Raw genomic sequence first — 22,788 nt, 5'->3', positions numbered from 1 at the left:
GCTGCACTTTGTCTCATCCGATGGGTCAAATCCAGTCGATAAACTACTTTGTGTTTGGTGAATTACACTCATTTGCATGCCTATTTGGCTTTGATGGAAGACTCAAGTGGACCCCAGCTTAACCTTTTGTGTGTAGTGTCTTGTTTGTGCTTGTTTGTCCGTCCAAAGTTTTGTCATACATTCAGTGACATACCATTTATTGGAATGTCACTACGCCCACACTTGACGCCGAAATGTCAGATGTAGTTGGATCACATAGCCCCAGAGCCATGATCAACTGTACTGACATTATAATTAAGGCACTTGTAAGGTTTTCTACGATTTGATAGTAATCCTGAGGTAGTATGAACTAAATGTACGAGCAAGTGATTCTTAATTAGTGTGCTTTACGTACACTGTTTGGTGAAAAGCTCTTTACAAGGTGCTATACAATGTATAATATATCATTTGACAAATGTTAGATGATCTTATCCAGGTAACCCGCCCCTTCTAACTATTCATTCTAGGCCCAAAATGGGTTTCAATCCCTAAATCCATAAGGGTCAACCTAAAACATTGCAATTTCAGTACAGACGCCAATTTCGTACTAAGATGGACAACGAATAAACGAAAATTTTCGTTGAACTATACGTTTCCTTCATTTTCTTCTTGGTTGGAAATGATAGAAAGTGATATAAACCTCTGCTGTTTCACTAGACCAAAGTTAGTGCATCATCCAAGACATCCAAGACGCCCAAGACATCCAAGACATCCAAGACCATCTACATTAACTAGATTGAAAAGTGCCACGAAAACTTGGTGTTGAGGAGAATATGGAGATCTCAAGTGGCATGCATAATCTTTGGATTATTCAACTTGTTTAGTGAACCAAATAAAACCCATTGGGTAATATCGAAAGATTTTCGTGTTTTTCCATATGAACAACTAGGCTGGTCATGTTTCCAGTCTGCCTGGATGAAGGCCTAAATTCGCTGATCGTCTGTAGAATTCTTTCAGTAGACGAATTGACCAGCTAACTTTGAAATCCAACGTAACTGCCTTATGGATATAAGGCCTTCGAACCACGGACCTTCTTGTCAACATATTCGCGCTCTAACCACTGAGTCATCTCTCCCTACTTAATATGCTTCCTGAATGACAATCATCAGATTACATAGTCCAACCTCTGGAAATGGAGCGTCTTATTCTCTTTGGGTAAGACCAACGATTTATTCCAGTGACCAAGGTCACAGTGAATTGACGGCTTTTTTCAGAACGTCTTGCACAAATCCCGGGCACATAGCGCCGTAGGTTTTTCCGATGACTGATTAGGGTTCGTTTGTCAGATGGACACTGTTAATGTGCTACTGTTTCAAGAAGAAATGTCGTCAGACCTTAGTGATGTGTAATTAGTCTTACAGACCCCTATTAATCTCTTCCAGAACAGCTATCTGAAAGTTTGATCTAATCCGACAGGAACGTTAATTTGTATTTAGTGCTCTGTTTTCCTAATTAAAATCAAAGTCGTTAAGGTATTTAACACTAAAGATCCATTCTTCCCTCGTTTTGAAAAGGGGTTTAAAATGTTGAGCATTAACTATCATGATATGATTCAAAAAGTATAAACCCATTGCAGTAATACGAGTAAATTATTCAAGATGAACCCTGTAGGATTACAGTTAGGATAAACTCCAAATTTGATAAAACGATTCCCCAGGAGAGTTCAGAAATGTGTTACTTTGTATGCACCGGTCCTACCTCGGATACGGTCATGCTGTAGAAAATAGCCGAATAGGCTACAACTCTACTAGGTTGTAGCACCACCGCGCTTACATGCAAAAATATAGTTATATTTTTACAAATTGTGATAAAAAACATGAGCACTCTACTAACTTTTAACTGGTTTGCTTATTGTCTACCAGTTTTTTGCTTATATTCATGTGCGCCAAAATTCTAGCGTCTTCATCATTCTTGCATTGATAAAAAACATTCCAACAGATGACGATCGACCCATTATTTCTCAGACAACAGACGTCACATTAGTCAAACAGAAAGCGTGTGCACGCCAGATTTGAGAATGTTCGTATCTCAATGGTAATTTTGGCATAAAAGTGCGTAAAATCGACTCGGGGACGGAAAATTTGGCTATTTTATGGTAAGAGTAGTGACATAAAGTGTTGTGGAAAGGATTTGATAATGCACGTATTTCTGTCAAAATGACAAGAAATCGTGTAGATTGTGGGATCCACATAACTTCCGCCACATAAGTAGTCTAACAGCTTGATTTTGATCCCGTGGCAACAGTAGGCTACACAGGTCTTTCTTACATTCAGTTAATTTTGTTGACGGCTTTTAGACAGATAATCCAATAAATGTTTCGTCTTTTATTTTGTACTCGAGGGTTTTGCCACTTAATGTGCTGCTCACATGATCAACAGAATCCCACACGGATAGGGACGAAGTTGTTGCTGCTTGCTGCGAAATCTGCTTCATATGATTTTGACACGTACTGACGACAGAGACTTCCCGTTCAAAGGTCGATTAATAGCTGTTTTTTCAGTGCACGCATTGTAATGCAGACATCAACGATTTGTTCATCTATAAATGACACACGGGCATAACTTCCCGCACTAATGAGTTAGGGGTTGGGAGTTCTACAACGAGCTTTGTGTTTATCAATAAAACCTACCTCTCAGCAAATGGGTGTAAGTGAAAACTGCCACTGTGATCTTAAATAAAATCAAGGCGTTTACCTCGTCCCCTGCTCTTGATTAGAATAGCGAAATACAGAAACCCGTCTGTTTATAATGTTGAGCGGTAAATGAAGCGGGTGCGTTCTTCTACACTGTTGACTTTTTCCATTTTACGAATCATATGTTTCGTGCTCTCCCCAAGAGGCAAACCACAACCCGCCTACACATCCTGGGTAGGCGGCATCTGTCCGAGATAAGTGATTACTCTAACCTAGCTGACGGATACTGCTGCTACCATATCCCGGTTTAAAGGTGATCACTCATGGAGATCTTATTCTGGAATGTCTGATTTCCTTGTTTTTTACCAGTTGCTCAGACGTGGCGGGAACTCCATGATGGCTTCGAGTGCTGGTAACTCCTCTAAATGAGGAATCTAAAACGTCATGGATTTTCACACAAAGCATTGCTCCCGATCTGGAGCATATAAATGACACCCGCTACACAGTTTGAATCCAGAAGCTCTGTTTAAAACTCAGGGGGACTAACCTAAGCCGAGGCAGATTTCTTCCGAAATCTTTCAGTAAGTTCTGTGTTACGTCCACCTTTAGATCCAAGAGGTACTAAATTTCGCCGCAGGGCATTGCTTACCATCAAGACATGAAGTTTGTCACCATAAAGCGTCACCTGTGCAGACTAAGGATTAATTATAATCTAAAGTCTATTGCGTTTTGTCATACATTTTCCTCATCGTTATATGTGCATTGCAGTGTGTGCATTACGTAACCACTCGACCCCTGACTCCACATCTGGTGGTATGTGGATTGTTCAAACTGAAGACAATTTGTGGGGTGAATTGCTCAGATCCTGGAGTACCGGCTACCTTTAGCGAAACGGTAAATGATTGAAGAGAACGACAGCAGTCGGTTTAGAAGAGACCTTATGTTTCTTTTGTTAGCCCGAACCATCACAGGTAAATGTCACTCATTCGAAAGGATGCTATTTAAAAAACGCCCCGGCTCTGCGAGAATATAATTATTCAGAGGGAAGCTGTTGCCTGAATAAACTATATTTAGTTTCCTTGAAGTTTAGCGGATTGACGCTGCAACTCGAGTAAGATTAAACAGCAGAAATCAACGTTTCCTCCAGAACGCCCAATATTGTAAGAAAACAACAGAAAAATAACTGAAACTGGACATTAACCGGAAAATTCAAGTGCTTTGTCATCTGATTTTCATTCCATGCGGTGTAGTAAAGAACGGGATCTCATTTCTCTTACCGCTATTCGTCCGCAAACTTATGCGATTTGGTTCATTCGGTACGCACAGAGAAAAACCATCAAAATATGAAGACCTATGAACACGATATGAAGTACGTCATCAAGAGTACTCAACGAGAACAAAGAGAGAAAAAACAGCTTTTTCATTAATTATGAAGCTCTTTTGGTATAAGGTCCAAAAATAATGTTTATCATATTTAGCCATAACTCTGACGGTCGTGTTGATAGTATAGAGTGAAATCCCGCCCAGTCGGAATTCGCTCAATTATTAGTTTAACAGCAACCAGCGGATTAGTAAAAGAACGGTATTTTTGTTTGGTTTACCTGATTTTAAAACTTCTGCCAGGCATTTCGTTTGAGAGTTTAAATGAATCACTTAGCCGTAGATATCCCAAGATCTACTTGAGTACTATAATTTTAAGATAAGACGAAACCTATCATCTACACTTCCGACTATTAATGGAGATTTTTCCTCTGTAGGATATGGCGTGCTAGTTAATCACTGTACTGATCTGCGCTCCCTAACCGGACGGTTGAATGTTCACACTGCTAGCCGAGAGGTCGCGATTTCGAAAGTCTGTGGAGTTTATGATGATTACCACTAAGGATCAAACGGTTGTACAATGCATCACAGGTTTTCAGCGTAGATAGACTTCACTGATATCACAAAATTTAAAAAAAATTCCCGATTTTCCCACACTAATTATCTCTAACTATTTTGTAAAAATTAATTTGGTGAAGGAAACATAGTCAGAGAAACAGCTTTACCACTGCATGTAAAAAATCTGTATCTATAAACGACTGAGTAGAACTGACGAGCTTCACTGTTGAAAACGCGGTTTTTTCTTCTCCTAAACGAAACGCACCACAATCAGATCCAGATCCGTCGTCCAACAATAACGTGGCGAGTGAATCTGGAGCTGCTTTATGTAGCTCGTATGTTTCACACACAGTATAAAAGGCTCGGAATCCTGTATCAACATCTGCGCTCACCATATATGACCCATTTTGATGATTATACGTGATATAATTTCTTTCTATTCTGGCTGTGGCGTACAGCTTATAGCGGAATCCTCTGAATAGTTATCAAGACACACAACTCGTTAACCACCGTGAACAACTTAATGCTGTATTCGTCGGGTTAACGCTGTGAGATAAGTTTGAAACTTGCACTGTGGGCCTCACTGTCCTGCTTATTTAGAATAAGTCTACCTTCCTAACTCACGATTTTAACCCCATAAATCTTGTCAGGTTTGTAATGTTTGCTACATCTTGTGGGGACACAAAACTGGGTTTGTTTCTGTTTGATGCATGTAAGTCAACTGGACCAAATTAAGTTAACTTTTGCTACTGATGTAACAGACAAAGCACTTGTCAGTTTTTATGTTTATCGTCCGGTTGTCCTTCACTGGTCTTCACCAGCCACGGTACTGAGCATTAATTCAGCTGTTTGAACCGAGTACCCTTGTGGAACTACATTTCTAGTAAACAGGTTACTATTCAGCAGTTTTAGTGATTGTCGCATTCCGTTTACGATTAACTAATCCGATAAATCATATGGTTTATGAAGGACAGAAAGACGCATTCGAAGCCTCGGTATCCACAATTATGGTCGTTTGATTGTGGATGCTTATGAAAGGACAGTTAGCAATCACTTGTGTCGTCAATGATAGACAGCTGAGCGAACAAAGTAGCTGTCAGTTTTTAGCATTTACGCCGGACGATGCATTCAATAACCCCAACGGTGGAGAAATGCAGAAATCGCCAATATGGAGCGTGAAAAATCGAACGTTTCAGTGTGAGATTTGCAGACTTCGGTTAATCGAGCAGAGGGATGCAATTTTCGCTGGCTTGGTCTGTTTTCCCACGTTTACGACGACTACCGTAGAGCCAGGTGGAAACCGGTTCAGCTCTCATATGAGACCAGTGGTCTTATTAAACCATCCACTAGAGTGAGTACTTAGCGAACGAGTGTTGAAAGTATGTAGCTGAGCTGTATACTGCGATAGCTTTTCATTCGTAATGGGATAGAAGCCTGGGTGTGCGCCAACATCCCAAGCAAGGATAAATTCGGACACTGTTCTTACCATCGGCCTGTTTAGACCATATCATTCACCTCTTCTACCATAGCAATGTAGTTTATTAGTTCAAGAAAGCTAAGTTTTTTTTGAAATTTAATTTGAATTGCTTATTTATCAAAACATTGCCGGGTGAGTTTGCACACAACCGTTCTCTACTTTCGCAATTTGATGCAGTTGACATCAGCTTTCGGCTTAATGAGATCTCGGTTTCACCTCTTGTCAGCCGGAGAAGAAACACAAAGTACACCGCCTAGTGGTTAGGAGTTAGCGTGATGTACAGATTTCTGCCATCTAGACAGCACATCGTCCATGATTAACAACTCCCACTGGAACACCAGTTATTCACAATTAAACCACGTCCTGAACTGGATAGGCCACACAGGGTTTAGGAAAAATACGGAAGGTGCTCGGAGATATCAGAGCATAATGAGGCTGCGAGGGGATCAGTGGAAGTTTAAAACACAGTTTCGGAAGGAAACCTTGTGCAAGATATGACAAAGTGGTGAGATTCCCTACGGCAATTGAAAACTTCACAGGCGATGGCGATTGGAAGATAAACAGGTAAAAAAGTTTGGACGGAGTGACTATTTGTTGCCATTGAAGTGGATGAGAGGGTGAGCGGAGCAGTGACTACTTAACCAGACTTTAGAATGAACAGCTTTCAACTGAGGGCCACATTGTCGACCTGTCTATGAATAGTACTTTGTCTCCCTCATACAGATTATGCGGACACGGACGCGATAAACATGTTTTAAATGAGCTGAATGAAGTCACTGTCGCTCAGACATTGTTCTTCGTGACCATACGCAGGAATCACCCAGGGAACTGTTGGTATGAAAAGGTATGAAATGGACTGAAACCACGCCTCTATGAACAGCACTCACGTCTGGCAGGCGACACTACCAAACACACGAGCTGATTAAATGATACATAGCAGTTCGCACAAAATAAGGGCATTACCAGAAAATATGACATGACAAATTACGTGTATTTTGCAGGTGAAGACAACTCGTTCTCATGGATTGCGGTGGGAACCATAAGACAACCTTTTTGAATATTGGACGTTAAACGCTTAACAAAGAGAGTAGGAAGAACGCACCACGCCTTACAGTCTAACATGGATTAGTGATCCTAAGTTACCGTAACAAGTAAAGGTAGAGTTTTCAGCGTATAAAATATTTTCCCTTACGCAACTTTACGCTCACAGAGAGCATGCACATAACTTTCTTCATGTACCTTGAAGACCCTGATTGGCTTGATATGCTTTCTGATTGAGAAACACCACTCAGGATAAATTAATTTGTCTGGTCTTACGAGAGGTCATATGATGGGAAATTTGCGCCCCGCCAAAGTCGAAGAATCAAATCAAATCAATCAAAATTATAGTTTTTGATAGCGGTTCATTAGTAATTCTGCAATAATATCGTCTCGAAAAAAAATTTAGTTGGTGCAACTGCTGCTAGGTTGTTCCCCATTTTCTTCAAGGTAATGCTGATGATTCTGCTCACAAAACCCACACTCATTGACCATGTTCGATGAAAAGTTGCTTTTTTATTATTATTGATGATGTCTCACCAAGTATTTTTTCTTAGTTGCGACATATGCACACGGTCATTCATTTGTGTAACATATGACTTTGGACTGGCCACGGTTTCTTCAGTCCACATTGACTTGTTTCTCGTCTTGACGTTTTCTTTGATGAAGTTACTTCCATGGGCTGTTTAGCGCAAATTTTACCGCTTCAAGCGCGATTGACGAAAACGTTCAACAATTTGTGGTGTATAGGAGTATAAACCTATGTTTTGTATTATTATTACTATGTATCATGATGATGAATTCTTATAAATACACAATTTTTCAAAATCTTTATTCTTCAATTTCCCGCGTCATCCAAACTACACACTCTCGACTGCATGGCGTGCTAGATATTTCCTACTTTAATAAATACAGAGTGTTTATAAGCCAAATAAACCTGGATATATGTCTCACACCTCAGTGTATCATGTAGACCCAGTCCCATTCTAGAGATATACAACGGCCGTTTTAGGTTCGCTTTCATTTGTCTTATCCTTCCGGATCTGGATGATTCCCACTAGTCGGCAAGTTTTTACACTGTACTTCATCCAGTTATCAACGATGAACATCCACTTCCGAAGTCAGTAGTGACTTAATCCCACTGGTTTTCAGCGATGAACCTTTTTTGTACTCGGATATCATCCAAGTAAATAGTTAGCATGGTCTTCTCGGAAAGTTATGGTCACATCTGAACGTGACTTCAGGCAAATTACTCCTCGGTTTGGGTGTTGACTGCGCCGGTTTTGTGAGTAACGTGTTCAGGTGTAGTCGAAATAGCGTTATCCACAGTGAATTTTACCGAAATCCAGCCACTGGCTGCAGAACATTTGGTTGCTTGGTGCACATCCGGTTGAAGGACATCACAAATAGAAGGTTCACATGAGGATGGTCTGTTACTATTGTGACGTACTTAACATGTTATTAGAGCGTGTTAAAATCCCTATCGGAATTTCATTGTATTTCTTCTAAGGTAATTTACTTGGTTCTTTCAACGGAGGCGCTATGTAGCCTGTCAGTGAGATAACTTAATTTTACATTACGGAACCTGAAACATTAGAGCATATCCATTGTATACTTCAGTTGGTAATTCCTACCTATCGCGAGCGTTCTTCCCCCACCACCTATCTACAATTTGCAATTTATAACTAGATACCGAAATGACAGTATAAGTTGTAGCGATCTTTAGTCTACAACATGACAGCCACATTATTTCACTGTTTATTTAAGTGGGTGTTCTTTTGCTGAAAGTGGCCTACAGCTACTGTGTACACCATTAAAGTAGTGCGTCGAAGACTGCACATGTTTCTATGATCACATCCTCACAAAAGAAAATCTGGGAGTACAGAAATTTTAAAAGGTATTAGATGGACACTCAGTAGATAAACTGATTTCCTGTAGATAGAACTAAATAGCAGAGATAGCCAAGAAAGGTTAGTATCTGAACTGAGCGCATACCATTGCTTAGACCATCGGTGAACACTTTCACTTCCAGCAAACCAAGTGCATACATGGTTATACAGTACGAACCCTTGTCATTAGAATTCGGGGGTTCAAGCGGCAAAACCACCGAAATTTCGATTGTTGGTCTACTCCACAACATGTTTTAGTCGCGCTACCGGGGATCTGTAATAATTTCGTTACTTTTCGTTACAGATGGCGGATAAATAGTCGGGAGAATTTTGGAGGTGCACTACCCTGCTGGATGTTTTTCAGGAAAGAGCAGCACAGGTAAAATTGAAGCATACTAAAAAAGAATCCCTGTAGGTCGTCTGAAAACAATACATAGGCATGAAAACTGTCTATGTATGAGATGCAAAGAGCCTAAGAGCAACACATGGGTCCATTACTCAGATTGCTATTACTATCAAATAATCGCGAGTTTGATATCTGTTATGACTACTTCGCAAGTTCAGCCGCTCAGGTGTAAACTGAGCTAAAATTAGCGCACCGTGTACCATAAAATTCAATTTTCTAGTACATTTTTGAAGATTTCATCGGCTGATCTCTTTAGAAGAGATTGATAGTAAAGGTCAAGAGAAAATAGATATAAACAGGGACATTCTACTTATCGGTCTATTCATTGAAAGAGATTGAGATGTGTACCCGCCCAAGACGTTCTATCTTTTTATCGTGACAGTGTATGAGTCTATTATGAATGATTACAGTACAGATGGTCGCTGGTGACCCACAGGGCTTTCTTACCAAATGTGCAGTCCCGAGACTTTTCCACCGCTACTGTAGAATTAGGGCACTATAGTGTGCACACCATTCGCGTCATTGTAAGCTGCCGTTTGGAACTGAAATATTCGCTCGTCCGATATTTTGCCGCAGCAATTCCTCATCAAACTAATGGCTTTAACCAGGTCAGTGTACCTGCAATTTTCAGAGAGTTGACAACTAGTTAGTTTACTAAAACACCAGACAGTTCTAAACAACTCTGCTTTTGGTTATAGCAAATAGGATTTTCTGACCTACACAAGTCTCCGCAAGCCATCAGTTCACCAACGGATCAAGCCTCAAAATTCATAAACGTTTTACAGAATTTTAATCTTAGCTTGAACATTGGCCTCATGACTCATCAGTTGATTGTTCAAATGAAACATAAACCAAGACGAGCGAGGTACACTCATTTGCAAACTAATTTAGTTTTTCGAGAGACTCACCTGGAACCCAGCTGAACCTCTTGCTTGTGATGCGTCCAGGCAACTGAATGTGCAGCATCAGACCGCCTCATGCCTCAGTCGCTACGACATTCGCGATATCGCGATACATGTATATTTGTAATGCACCATTCATAAGGTTGCTATCGGGGCATTTCCAGCAACCTAATGAGTGGTGCATTACAAACAACTCAAGACATTTAAGCTTTTGTGACCAAACTATCGACTGTAAATTTGTGCATGAAAGATCATGGTTCATTATGTGATCACGAACTTGCTATCTGAGTCGCTATCCAACGTACAAACCCAGCAATTAATCAAGAAGCCAAGCGATAAGTCTTTGTTACACATGTACTCACCATTGCCAGTGCATGCTGGGGTTACGATAATCAGAATGATAGAAAACTGATCCTACCCGACTCTCGCTCTTCTGATTCAGGACATCTGCCAACTTGCAAATGCAAAGTGGTCAATATCTCCTAACGATGAGAGCAAAAAATGGATAATATCGTCAAATTCACATCTTCTGGATGTCTTTTCATACTTCTGTGTTTCGCATTCTATGTAAATATTAGACGCAACCACTAAGTTATGAAAACAGCTTGTAGGTTAGGAAAAAATGAAAATAAGGCTGACTCTGTGTCGATTGTTCGAAATTGGCAAAAGGGTGGTGTGGTTAAGGGCATTACGTCACGAAGCGGTCGGCTATGCTTTGTGCTCCGATTACAACCTCGACCTAGAAAATGGAGAATAGCGTCATAAGCGTGCTTTTTGCGAGCACTTTTTAATGGGAAGCTACGGGCTGTTTCAAGAGTGTCCAAGTTGTACAGTGCAAAAGAACACTTTCGGCAGATGATGGAGACCGAAACTTCGACTGGCGCGTAACAGTGCGTATCGTAGAAGGTACGGTTGACGGTACATAACCGAACCAAAAAGGGTAACAGTACTTCTGATGAGTTCTTGATAACTTGAATTTTGACGTATTACCGTAGAATAAAGAACCATCAGCTTTGAGTCTTGGATAAAGTTTTATTAGGCGAATGAAGTTCATTTACGACTGAAATTCGGAATGCGCTCTACATCTGTTTTGTCCTCACTGGAGACCATGAACATTATGGCCGTCACAAATCTCCAAGGTGGTTCGAACACTTGATAAATGCATTCACCCAAACGCCTTCCTTCACAGCGCGAACTTCCAGACTCATGTCCGAATGAGATCCACGTTAGCGTCTAGCAGGATTGAATAATTTCAGCGATGTCAGAAGAAGCTCTGACTTACCGAATTGGAGACGCAGCGTTCTAACCCAGCCAAACTTTTCACATTTTTCACAACCTTCGCAGAACATTCAACTATTTGGCGATTGCAAGTTTCGGTCGGACAAATCCCAAACTAGTCTACGCACCGTTTTACTTGGCAATATTTAATCGGTAGTAATAATTTTCACGGAAATTTCAGCGTTGATTCATTGAGATCATTGTTCATTGTGATCTCCCTACCTGGTTCCAAATTCGGTAAAATGTAGCACTGTGTTAATGGCAAAATCAAAATTCAGACCAGGGTAGAAACAAATCGGCGCCAGTGATAGCGACACTGTCACAATGGGGTGTTCTGTCATGCAGAACTGTAACTCAGTGGCGAAATGGCCTCTGTTCACTTCAAACTATGAACAAAAACCCACATATTTTGCATAAACTAAACGTAAATTAGCGTAGGATGCAAAATGTTGAAGCGTCATTGCTTGGTGTGCTGAACAAAAAGTAGACAGGCTTCTAAAAATTTATTTGAGCATAATTTTTTATTTAGACTGTTTTTAAGAACAAGCAATCCAGAAGGAGAAAACTAGTGAAGTATTCCATACTCACGAGAATATGCATTATTATGAACTGGCTGCGATAGGTAGCGAGATACCAAAAAAATTCAATATACTTTAAAACAAATAGAAGTAAGTTTTTTTACGTGGGCGAAATTCCTTGGTCTTATTTGTTTGAAAAGATTTTTATCCCAACATTTTTGATGTAACTGATGCTGACAGAATTGCTCGAATGGTCCGTAAACTTTCGACTTGGTGGGCTATGCAAAAATAGCGTATAATGAAGGTCATTCAAAAATCTTTCGCACTCCTCTTCGGATATAAAGCATCTTATTTCTCACCTAATTTGACCTTACACAGCATTATGACACCGTACCATACGCTGATATCAGATAAATATCCCATTGAGCCACCACAATCAGTGAGATATAGAAGTCGCTAATTTTTTTGAGTTATTGCACCTAGTTTTTTGGCCAACTATAAAATGCATGTATCAGTCACTGATGCAGACTGTCCTTATAGAACGACTGCAAGGGGAAGAGACGATTGTTTTCAAGCAGATGGACCACACGACGTAGTTAAGGCAGCATGTTTTGAAGGACCAAGGCGCCGAAATAATGAATTTTATGCCTAATCTGAAGAAGAAACAAAAGCGACTCTTCCGTGATCTACTGGCCAATTTTCTAAAGGTAAATTTAGGGCGCCATATGATATGCGATAACAAAGCTGGCATTGCGGCATCAAGTATTCTGTGCTGATGGAGGATTGCGCTAGGATGTTAAAAGCACATGCTCACTTATTCTATCTGGTTACGACTTTCAAATCCATTTGTTGCGTTTCCTAAAGGCGTCAGCGTAAACCCTCTTTTTGACTCAGTATAAATACCAAAATTATCATGTAAAGGGGTTGTTTAGTAAACCATAGGTCGAAGGGAGTTTCACCTGGTAATTCTGAAAAAGGACGCATATATTTCAATGCCATGTCGGTTTATAAGGCTAAGACTTACTGGCAAACAATACTAGTAACACCTAGGCTAAACGCCATGTTCCTTACCGTGGTTCACGCATCAACCTTACATCACTGTGAAACAAGATGGCTTATAGCAGTAATAATCGATAATTTTAGAGGCTTCGCTCAGCACCAATATTTTCTGAAATATAGTGCTTGATTGCTTAGGTGGAGTATTCAACCTTATCCGAACTGAGTGACACTCTCCATCACGCTGCTCATTTCTTTCTGGTATATCTCAGTTGGGTACAACCAAGAAGGTAGTTTGTTTGGGGATGTAACCTAGCATGCATATTTTCAAAAACCGAGTAATAACTTAATTATATTTGTTACAGTGTCCTAATTTTTAGCTTTGTGACCTTCACGTGGTAGTTCCGAATAACGTCCTGTGAGCCTAAGTGGATTCAGCTGTTGGTCTACTGATACGTCTATGCTATAACGACAAACTGCGTGCTCACTGTGACTTTTTCTGTTGAGAATAAATCAGCCATCTGCGTTAATTGCTCATAAGGATAATACATCGATTTACTGACCTGATTTGTCCCATTTGAGTGAATTCAATACCACAGTCTTTATAGAAGCAACTGTTTCGCCGGACAATTCTGAACTTGTGGGCTTCAATACACCAAAAATGGATGCTGAAATCCCTATGTGTTTACTGGCCGTTTTTGAACTAGATTTTCTACAGAAAACCTTTGGTACGTTGATCACTCTACGAAATTGGATGGAAACTACCTTATAAAAGCTGGAATACAATATATCGTGTTCCTTGGAGTGATTTTCCAAATTCCTTAAAGTTGACCCTACTACTGGTGCTTGTTGGTACTTTCGTTACTTTTATAATGAAGAAACTTACAGTCCCTCAGAAACGCGTTTACTTTTGGCGTTACTTAGGTTATTTTTATCGCTCGAGTCATGCGGTACGTCCCATGTCGGCACATTCAGCTTCAGTTCAGCGTCACCTATACAACAACATACCAGATTCACTGTCACAAGGGAATCGATGAACATACTGATGCTGAGACTGTGTGACTGAACAGATTCAGCCTCGGAGTGTTTTCCTGTCATAACATAAAGGCTAATCTTTTTGCGTTCAATTCAAGTCCCTAAGATTTAACAGCTGGAAGTGAGCCTCAGGCCTTTTGCAACATTGCAAGTGATCGACACCGAGTTCTATGCCAACATTAGGAAATGTCGACTGTGCAAGATCGTAGCAGTTCGAACACGTCAGTAAAGCTAAACGCATTTGAAAACTGGAGATCAATAAGCTGAAGCGAAAGCTGTAAAAAGAACAACATATTCAGTGTGCAGGAGAGTAAAGCTCAACACTGGTATGCAGTCCACGAGAATAATCCACAAACTGATAGACCATCACTGGCATCTTATGGTGTAGGTGTCTCAACCGGTAATGCGTTGATCAACTACTCACTTTTCATTAGAGTCTGTACAATCAGTTTCTCATGAACCGTATGCGCAAGATGTGTGAAGTGCTACTAAAACATTCTGAAGTCCTGAAAAAATTCATCTTGAACCGGTTAAAGAGTGCAACGATGTTTAGTAACTACATTTGGGGCACATTGCTTAGACATCACTGTTTTCGAACTCTAATTGATTATGACATCAAATTTCATCTGCTTGTAATAGGTCCTTGACCTCAGCTTGTCCAAACCGACGTCAGCTGTGTGTCCAAAATGGTTCTGGTTGAAACTATGCGCAAACAATGACCTGGCTGCCCTATTGTGCTGAGGTTACGGAGGAAAAGCTCGATTTAATTCTAGCGGTCTGCGCCACTCCGTTGTTGCGTTGAAAGATATCAGTCTAAAGCTATCAGTTGAAATTGCACGCCAAGTGTTGCCATGTATGGAAAACCCGCTACGAAATAGTGGCCTAAGGGGTCCCACTTGTAATTTTTATGAGCTATTCCAGATATAGCCGGTCAAAGTCAACAATAGTCGTTTTTACTGAAACTAGCATAACTGGCAAATGATAATTCTTGCGGCTGCAACGGCGCAGCGTCATTGTGAAGTGTCTTCAGAAATAAAAAAAAACTGACTGGGCAAAATTGCTTCACCAAAATTATGATTTAATCTTGACTTAAGATCGTTGCTTTCAGCACCGATTGAACAAGTTTACTGGATATCACCAGGTCCCGCAAGACGGTCCTACGTCCACAACTCTATGAAATCATTGTGAAACTTCGTTCCAGCAGAGCTTGGCTAATGGCCAGTTTTGATATATATATATGACCTTGGCTTCTTACCCAGGATGGATGTTTTGCACTAGGTAATATAAACTGGAATTTTTAGGAACCCGTTGGATAAATTATCGGAGACTTGCTGCCATGAAATCCCATAAGTAGTCAAAACTTCATGCTGGCTAAATCTTTTAAATAATACTTACGACTGTTTGCTGCCGATCGATTGATCCGTCTATCAGGGCTTTTCAGTCATTACTACGATTACTTAATGAGCGTTTTTAGTATCCACAGTAGCACTGGCAAAGGGTTTACCTTATGCTTGGAGCAACATGGAATAGTGGGCTTTCAGCCTATGACTGAGATCTTTGTTTGACACTGTGAAACAACACTGTTTTGACAAAAGTACTGAAGTTATCGAAACCGAAATTTTTGGCACATGTTGGATAGTTCATGCTTTCTTGTCACTTTTTTTGGCATGCAACTCAAATATTCTGTGTATTAAAGTCGGCTTTGAAATCGTTTTTAGAGTTTTAATTTATTCGCTGTTGCAGGGCATGTAACCTAATGGGACCGCTTCATAGTCCGTTTTCTCGTGAGAAACAGCTTTTGCCGTGAACGAAACATTAGCTGACAGAGCAATGACCTGAAGCAGCACCAAGTAATCGGAATGCTGAGGAAAAATATACAAGTTGCACACGGTACTGTTTTCCGCACCGGTCATCAGTTAACTGAAATTGGAATGATATATTTGTTAACTGATGAAGTGTACCAGCGTGCAATATCGGTTGTAACTGTTTTATGGTGTGTTGTCTAAGTAAACTGTAACACAGCTGGATGTTTGTTTAGCCTTGTTTCCCGAAAGTTTGGAAACCAACAGTTCAGACAATCAATTGTACAATTTCGACAAGTCACTAAGTTGCCAGTTGCCAAATCTGTCAGAAATCTTCTCTCTACTAAGGTGAAGGCATGAAAAGCCATGCAGTCTTTTGGCTTCTGGTGACTGCCAGCAGTTGAAGGCGAATTCATCGGGCAACAATATGAGGTGCCTATAAAGTCTGTGCAGTGGATTGAAACTATAAAAAGCTAAAGCGTTTATGTAAAGCTTGTCATCAGTTTATCAAAAAGATACCTATTTCTTGATGTCTTGTTTGAACGGTAAACGCATCTTCTTGGAGGCAACATTGAAGAGACGCAATAAAAGAATGAAAAAACGTCTTGTTTGGCTAACCACAATGCTAAGTTGATCAGACATTTGCCCCGAAGGGCGACGCATCAAATTCGATTTCACCTCTTGATCACAAGTCTAGACTGGTGTAGCTCAGCTGTGATTTTCAGTTATAACCATCGTTCGTTTTTTGTAAAGCAGGAACAGTAAAATGAATATCTGTATGGCTTGAAGATCCAGGTTCAATTGTGTGACGCAAAAATTATTATGGAGAGTGCGGAAATTGTTCCCTGAAACTCATCGGCGTTGAATAGTTATACAAATATATAAAATACTAGTTGGAGCACATTACTTATGTGTATTATTGTTTTGAGTGAGTCGACAACAAACAAAGCACTCTGTTTCTGCTCCAGTCCCGGTATGCATCTATGGGGCTAAACTTATCTGACATAGTCGTGGAGAAGGCAGACAGAAATCAATGAAACGCATCCTGCTGATATTAACTAGGTATTGACTGGCAACTTAGTCAAGGTTTCTTACTAGAAATTACAAATCGATTAAGTGTTTTAGTTTCTCAACTCGTATCACCATGTATCCATTATGTGTACGAATAACGGAGGCATAATGCCACTTGTTTACTGTAAACTTTTCATCCTAAAAAACAAATAGAAAATCACATCAATCTGGCTGTTGTGGTTACTGAGGTAGGCACATCAACAGCTCATCGAGAAAAACAATCACATTAGATGTCTGTAGCTAAGTATGGTCTGTTTATCGCCAACCTACCTAGGGTGAACAGATTCTGTCTCAGGTATAAAAACGCACAAGAGTGCACCATTTGTTTGGCCCGATATGTTGGGCACAAGATTGCTCTTTTCAAGAACCCCATTCTCAGAGAAGTTTGTTCAGAACCAGAACATATTTTGTCACATTACTTTATGGCTACAAACAACGGAATATAAGCGCGACCTAATACGTTTGTCGCAAAAGGATGGCTGGACGTGTGGACCAAATATGCTGACGGACGGGGATCGAGTGCTTGAACGAAAGGTAAGAGGACCGTGAACTGAACTTGTTGCCCTGCATCCGTGAAAGTACAGATGAAGATAAATTGCACAAACGGACACCCTCTTGATTGCGGCTCGTTTTTTCGGACATTGTGAGTTTTGTCCAAATGACAAAGTGGCCGTGAGTGAAGCTGGATAGCTGTTGATCTTCATATAAGGTATTTTACCCGGAGCGACGGTTGTTAAGTTTGTCTCACAGCAAGCCAAGCATATCAGATCAAGCAATACGATTGAAAAATCGGAAAGCAATAGCTTTGTATGACTGATAAGTGGCCTGTTAGGCAAACTTGAGTTCAACCTTTCCACTGCTGAAGGAGAATGTGTCGAAAATCCTTTCTAATTTTGTTTACGTACAGCTACCAATGACACCATAATCTTGGCCTCTATAAAAGGATTAACACAGGAAGTCCAATGGGGAGAGTTGCTTCGATCGTTCAGACCCCACGTGCCCCATGCAATCCTTTACATAGATGTGTAGTCGTGACGAATATTCGCCCTCGTTAGTTTGACACTAATTGGTCTTTCTATTGATTTTATCACGAAAGTGACAGACTTTTAGTTACTAAGCACACTTTACTTCGGGTTTCAGCAGCTATAATGGGTTAAAGTGATCGGGTGTCTTTGGCTCACACAAGACACCTATTATTAATGTCGGTCCGTTACATAACTCGTAGATGAGACTTCAGGGAGCAGATCGCACTTTCGGTCTCACCAGAATTTATGACATTCTTTATGCTGGATGGACACCTGAATTGTGCGAGTTAGATAGCATCTTTGGTTATGAAGGATAAATCCCCTAGGTTACGAACAATGTCAGACTGATACCGGTGTCTTGAGAAAACTGAAGAGGTCAAGATCCTTTCGTTATTTTGCGACATTAAGAAAAGGAAGCTTCCCGATGAACGGAAAGAGTCCAGGGAGAGTAAAGTGTAACTGGGTTGGTGAGTAAGTGGAAGTAAAGGGCAAAAGTGGGAATGGTGAGAGCCTTTAAAAAACCGTTTTCAAGTTGTGCCAATTGTAACTTTTGGCTAGCCCGTGAACTTAGAATACTGGCCAAACACCAATCTTGGGATGCATCGGTAATGACCCTTAGCAAAATGTATTTGAGTCACAAAGGTAAAAGGAGTTGATTCACCTGCTGAGCGACTAACAGACCGGAGACAGTGGAGTCCAGTGCAGGTCACGATTGTTTGCACTCAAAATAATAGTTTTTAACCATCGGGCTGGTATGAAATCTCGAGTACTGTACGCCACCAGAAACGTACGAACATTTCGAGCGATTGGAATGGTTTCTCACGATATGAAACGCCGCAATCTAAACAGGGGACCCTCGTAATGAAAGAAATGAGTAAATTAATTGAATTCAGTTAAGGGGGATAAATTACAGCAAAAGGTTTGGCAAACGTGTAACTAGCACGGTTACATGCCCATTGCAAAAACCTGCCAATAGCGGTTATAAATAAATAGCCCGACGTCCCTTAATGAACTAATGCAGGCTTCATCACTGGATGCTTCTACATGCATGAAAGTGGGTTTAGGTAGCTGATGACAACCATTTCCGTGACTTGAAGCGTATGAGTAAGTCCATGAATAAGAATAGCCTGGATTCAACAGAAGGTTGGACGTAGTTAGCACGTCTGTTTCGTTTCTCGGACAGCTGGAAGTAAACCTATGTAACCGTTGCTCCCTCATTCACATTTTATTATGCGTCATTATTCAGTACGTGCTTTATTTACGCAGGAGCTCTTTGTTAAAACTGACGCGACACTGAAGTGTTCTCCAGTGAAGTACCCATGCGTGCGGTGGCATCAACACTGTGCGACGATTTGTGTGCGAAATCCCAGTATTGTCTAAGTAAAGAGGCTAGTTTACTTTATCTGATGAGAGTCACACATGCATGACGAAGTTAGGATAACATAATGAAGATCTTGACTGCTTATTACTCAAAATGGGACATTACCCATTTGCAGCCTGGTATACTTTAGCACACCTATAATCTGCTTCACTCATTCAGCTGCAGCGACTTGGTACAGTCTGTCAAATAGGAATATCTTGACGTTGTAATCTGTGTGATTTTACTAAGGTGAACATAGATATATTCTTGGTGCGAGAATGAGTAGCTGGAGTTTTATCAGCCAAAACATCCAGAGGGACAGTGAGACAGGTCAAATTAAACAAGAAACTGGACATTTTTTGAAGAAGAATGAACTTGCATGATACGTAATTACTCGCTCTTTTCGAGGAAGTTAGGTAGCTGGAATGCAGTCTATTTGGACGAGTAGTTCAAACATAACTTGCATATCTAAGATATAAACGAACTCATTCATTGCGCTTTTCGTGTGAAAGAAGAGTGCGCAAAGAGTAAAAGTTAGGGTAAGAAATGCGATTGGTAACAAATTTTATTTTTGGGAGGCTTGCGACGTAATTTGTGTTTATAAAATCCACCGTATATGTCAAGAGGTACTCTGAAGTCCAGTGCCCGATGGAGACCATGATATCAGTACATCTTTACTCTTTCAAAATGTTTTCAGAAAAATTTGAACTTAAGGCCTTTTGCTTGCACAAAAAATCCACGAAGAAGAAAGCTGGTTGATTCTGAGCGAAGGTACTCAGTTTTCGGGTTAACTGAGATCTTAATACGAGTGCCAAAGTGACCAAAAGAGAACCATGTCTTTATAAAAGCCCCTATATCGTAAAATCTGAAAAATAAAAAGACATCAATCGATTCACTGCGTTTAACCAATCAGAAGCTAGGCGCATCAATTACCTCGAAAGCTTGGTCCTTGATGTTTGCAGTTATGGAACTAGCCCTGTCAGGTGACAGCAAAACATCTTCAAGTGTTTCCCGTGTCCCGCTTTTACAGAGGATTTCCTAACTTCTATCAAATGCAAGTTTTTTGTCCACGATGAGATTTTTTCTTGTTTTGCTATTTCTAAACGGCAACAACAGAACAGAACACTCCATTAGCACACTACTTTCTTTGTTAGAATAGGGCTTTTGAAGTAAATTACTTTTGAAAAAACGCTCCTGCGACGTTTCAGGAGGCTTTTATCTCTTCTCATTAGGTGCTGACAAATGCTTTGCAACTGGAGATTCAACACTATACACAAAACTCAACTAGTTAATTGAATTTTGCCTTTTTGGTCTTTCCCCGACTTTTAAAAGAACGGATGCAACTCCATTTTAGATAGAGTAGTAAGATTGATTATATCAAAATTACACAAATCTTTCCTTTATGTTCGATCTTTTTTCAAAATCGATGTCACTTGGAATATCTGACGTAGATAATGTCTAGCAAAATATAGGGTCATGGCAGATTTGCGAGGCGTTTTTCGTTTCTTGCTGACAATGATCATAACTATATGCGACTGATACTAAAGATGATAGTGTTGAGACGATTTACTGCAAATGATGGTGACGAGGAATATTTTGAAGGCCAAGAAGATGCCGTTGATGGTGATGCGGATGATGATGATGTTAACCAAGTTTTCCGCTGCACAAACAGTCGCCGGCAGGACATCCCGTGCTCGCTGATGATCTGGAACTCAGCACAGAATTCTCTCCCGTTTCTTATAAGCTGATTCCATGCAGATACACCCGGTAACTCAGAACATACATGAAAGACGAGTTACACATGTTTGATTAAATCCACTTTTATACAGGAAGAGGAGTTTTATTTTTTTTAAAACGGCCACCGTTGAGTAAATTTCATACGATCGCTTCACACTACACCGTAAAATACATCCATATTAATTCTCCTAGTTGGGTCTTTTTGGTATGCTCAAACGTAAGCTATCCCCTAATCGATTCAACCCGTCCATCTGACACCGGTTAACTTCAAAGTAGTCCCCAAATGGATGGTATCTCTTTGAATTTGTCTGATATGATCATGCAGTTTGTTGGGTAAGATTGTTTTACGTGAGACTGTAGGACATTCTTGTGCTACACAAATTATCGGTGCAGATGAAACAAATGGAAGAGAGTAAAATCTGGATAAATTTCACTGAGCCTTCCCAACCTACATGAGCATGAATAGCCATCCACATTTATTGAAATAGAGGTCTATTACTACATGGAACAACTGTGAACTTCAAACCAGAAGCAATAGACAGAAACTCGAAAAACTGGCGCGCCAAATGGAAATCCAGCCAATAAAATTCGAATGAAATGTGCTGACGTTTTAGAATATACGGTATTACCACAGTGCTGAAGGTACTGTGCCTGCCAGCAAATCCTTGTGGTATCTCTTAAATAACACACGAAATTGTGGTGATCAAGTCAACAAATTACATATATTTTATTAGTTTGTTAACCACTGAGTTTTTCACCAATGATGTTTGTACTCTGTTGTGTAGTAAAATTCGGTTCCATATAAGGAATGGGGTAATGAAGATCTTTCATGCCAGATGTGCTTCTGATCACTGTTTCCGATTCACCTTTCAATCAGCTTGTATGTGAATGAATTACTCAAGGTCATTTAGTTTTATCCAGTTGTATAAAATATAGTTGAGCCCTCCGTCAGTGGACCCAAATTAAGCTTCGAACTTCACGGGATTTTACGAAGGTCAGTTTCCTACATACGGCTGTTCGATCGAGTTTGCTAACTTCCATTGTATTGCTTTTTCTCCATGTTTTAGCTATCAACTTTCTTGTCCATTACTCAGTGTTCAGTCAGCCAGTCAAGCAGTCAACCGATCGAGCAAGCAATCCATCGTACCGTCGCCGAATCAATCACTCAGTTATTCAGTCAATCGGCCATCAGGTTTATCTCTCAGTCTATTATCTAACCAGGCAATCCATCTGTCCATCTGTCTGATTGCGAAAGAATTGTCATGTCTGCTAAGCAATCGTTAAGTTCTCGACATGTTCGCGGACTTTATAGCATAGACATTGAAATGCTGTTCTAAAATTTGACTGGATTGTGGTTTAGAATAATCTTTATTTTTATTCTGTGGAAACTCTCTCTCTAGTAAACGGTTCTTATAGGAGTTGCGATGGCAAAGGAACAGAACAAGAACAAAACACCAAAGGATAATTTTCAAATTCAACGTAGTTATCATTCAGCTTTGTTTGTGATATAAATGCAGTGTTTTATACCGTTTTGCTTTCAACGTTTAGATGATTTGGGGAAATTAAACGTAAAATTGGTGTGGGTCTTCTCATAGGATTGTCCTCAGCTGATGGTAGAAGATAAAAACACCAAAGGATAATTTTCAAATTCAACGTAGTTATCATTCACTTCTTTCAAGGATGTATTTTTTTACAAGATTGTTTT

Source organism: Opisthorchis viverrini (assembly GCF_000715545.1).
Source record: "Opisthorchis viverrini unplaced genomic scaffold opera_v5_261, whole genome shotgun sequence".
In the NCBI taxonomy this organism is placed as follows: Eukaryota; Metazoa; Platyhelminthes; class Trematoda; order Opisthorchiida; family Opisthorchiidae; genus Opisthorchis; species Opisthorchis viverrini.
This window is presented reverse-complemented; position numbering follows the sequence as displayed.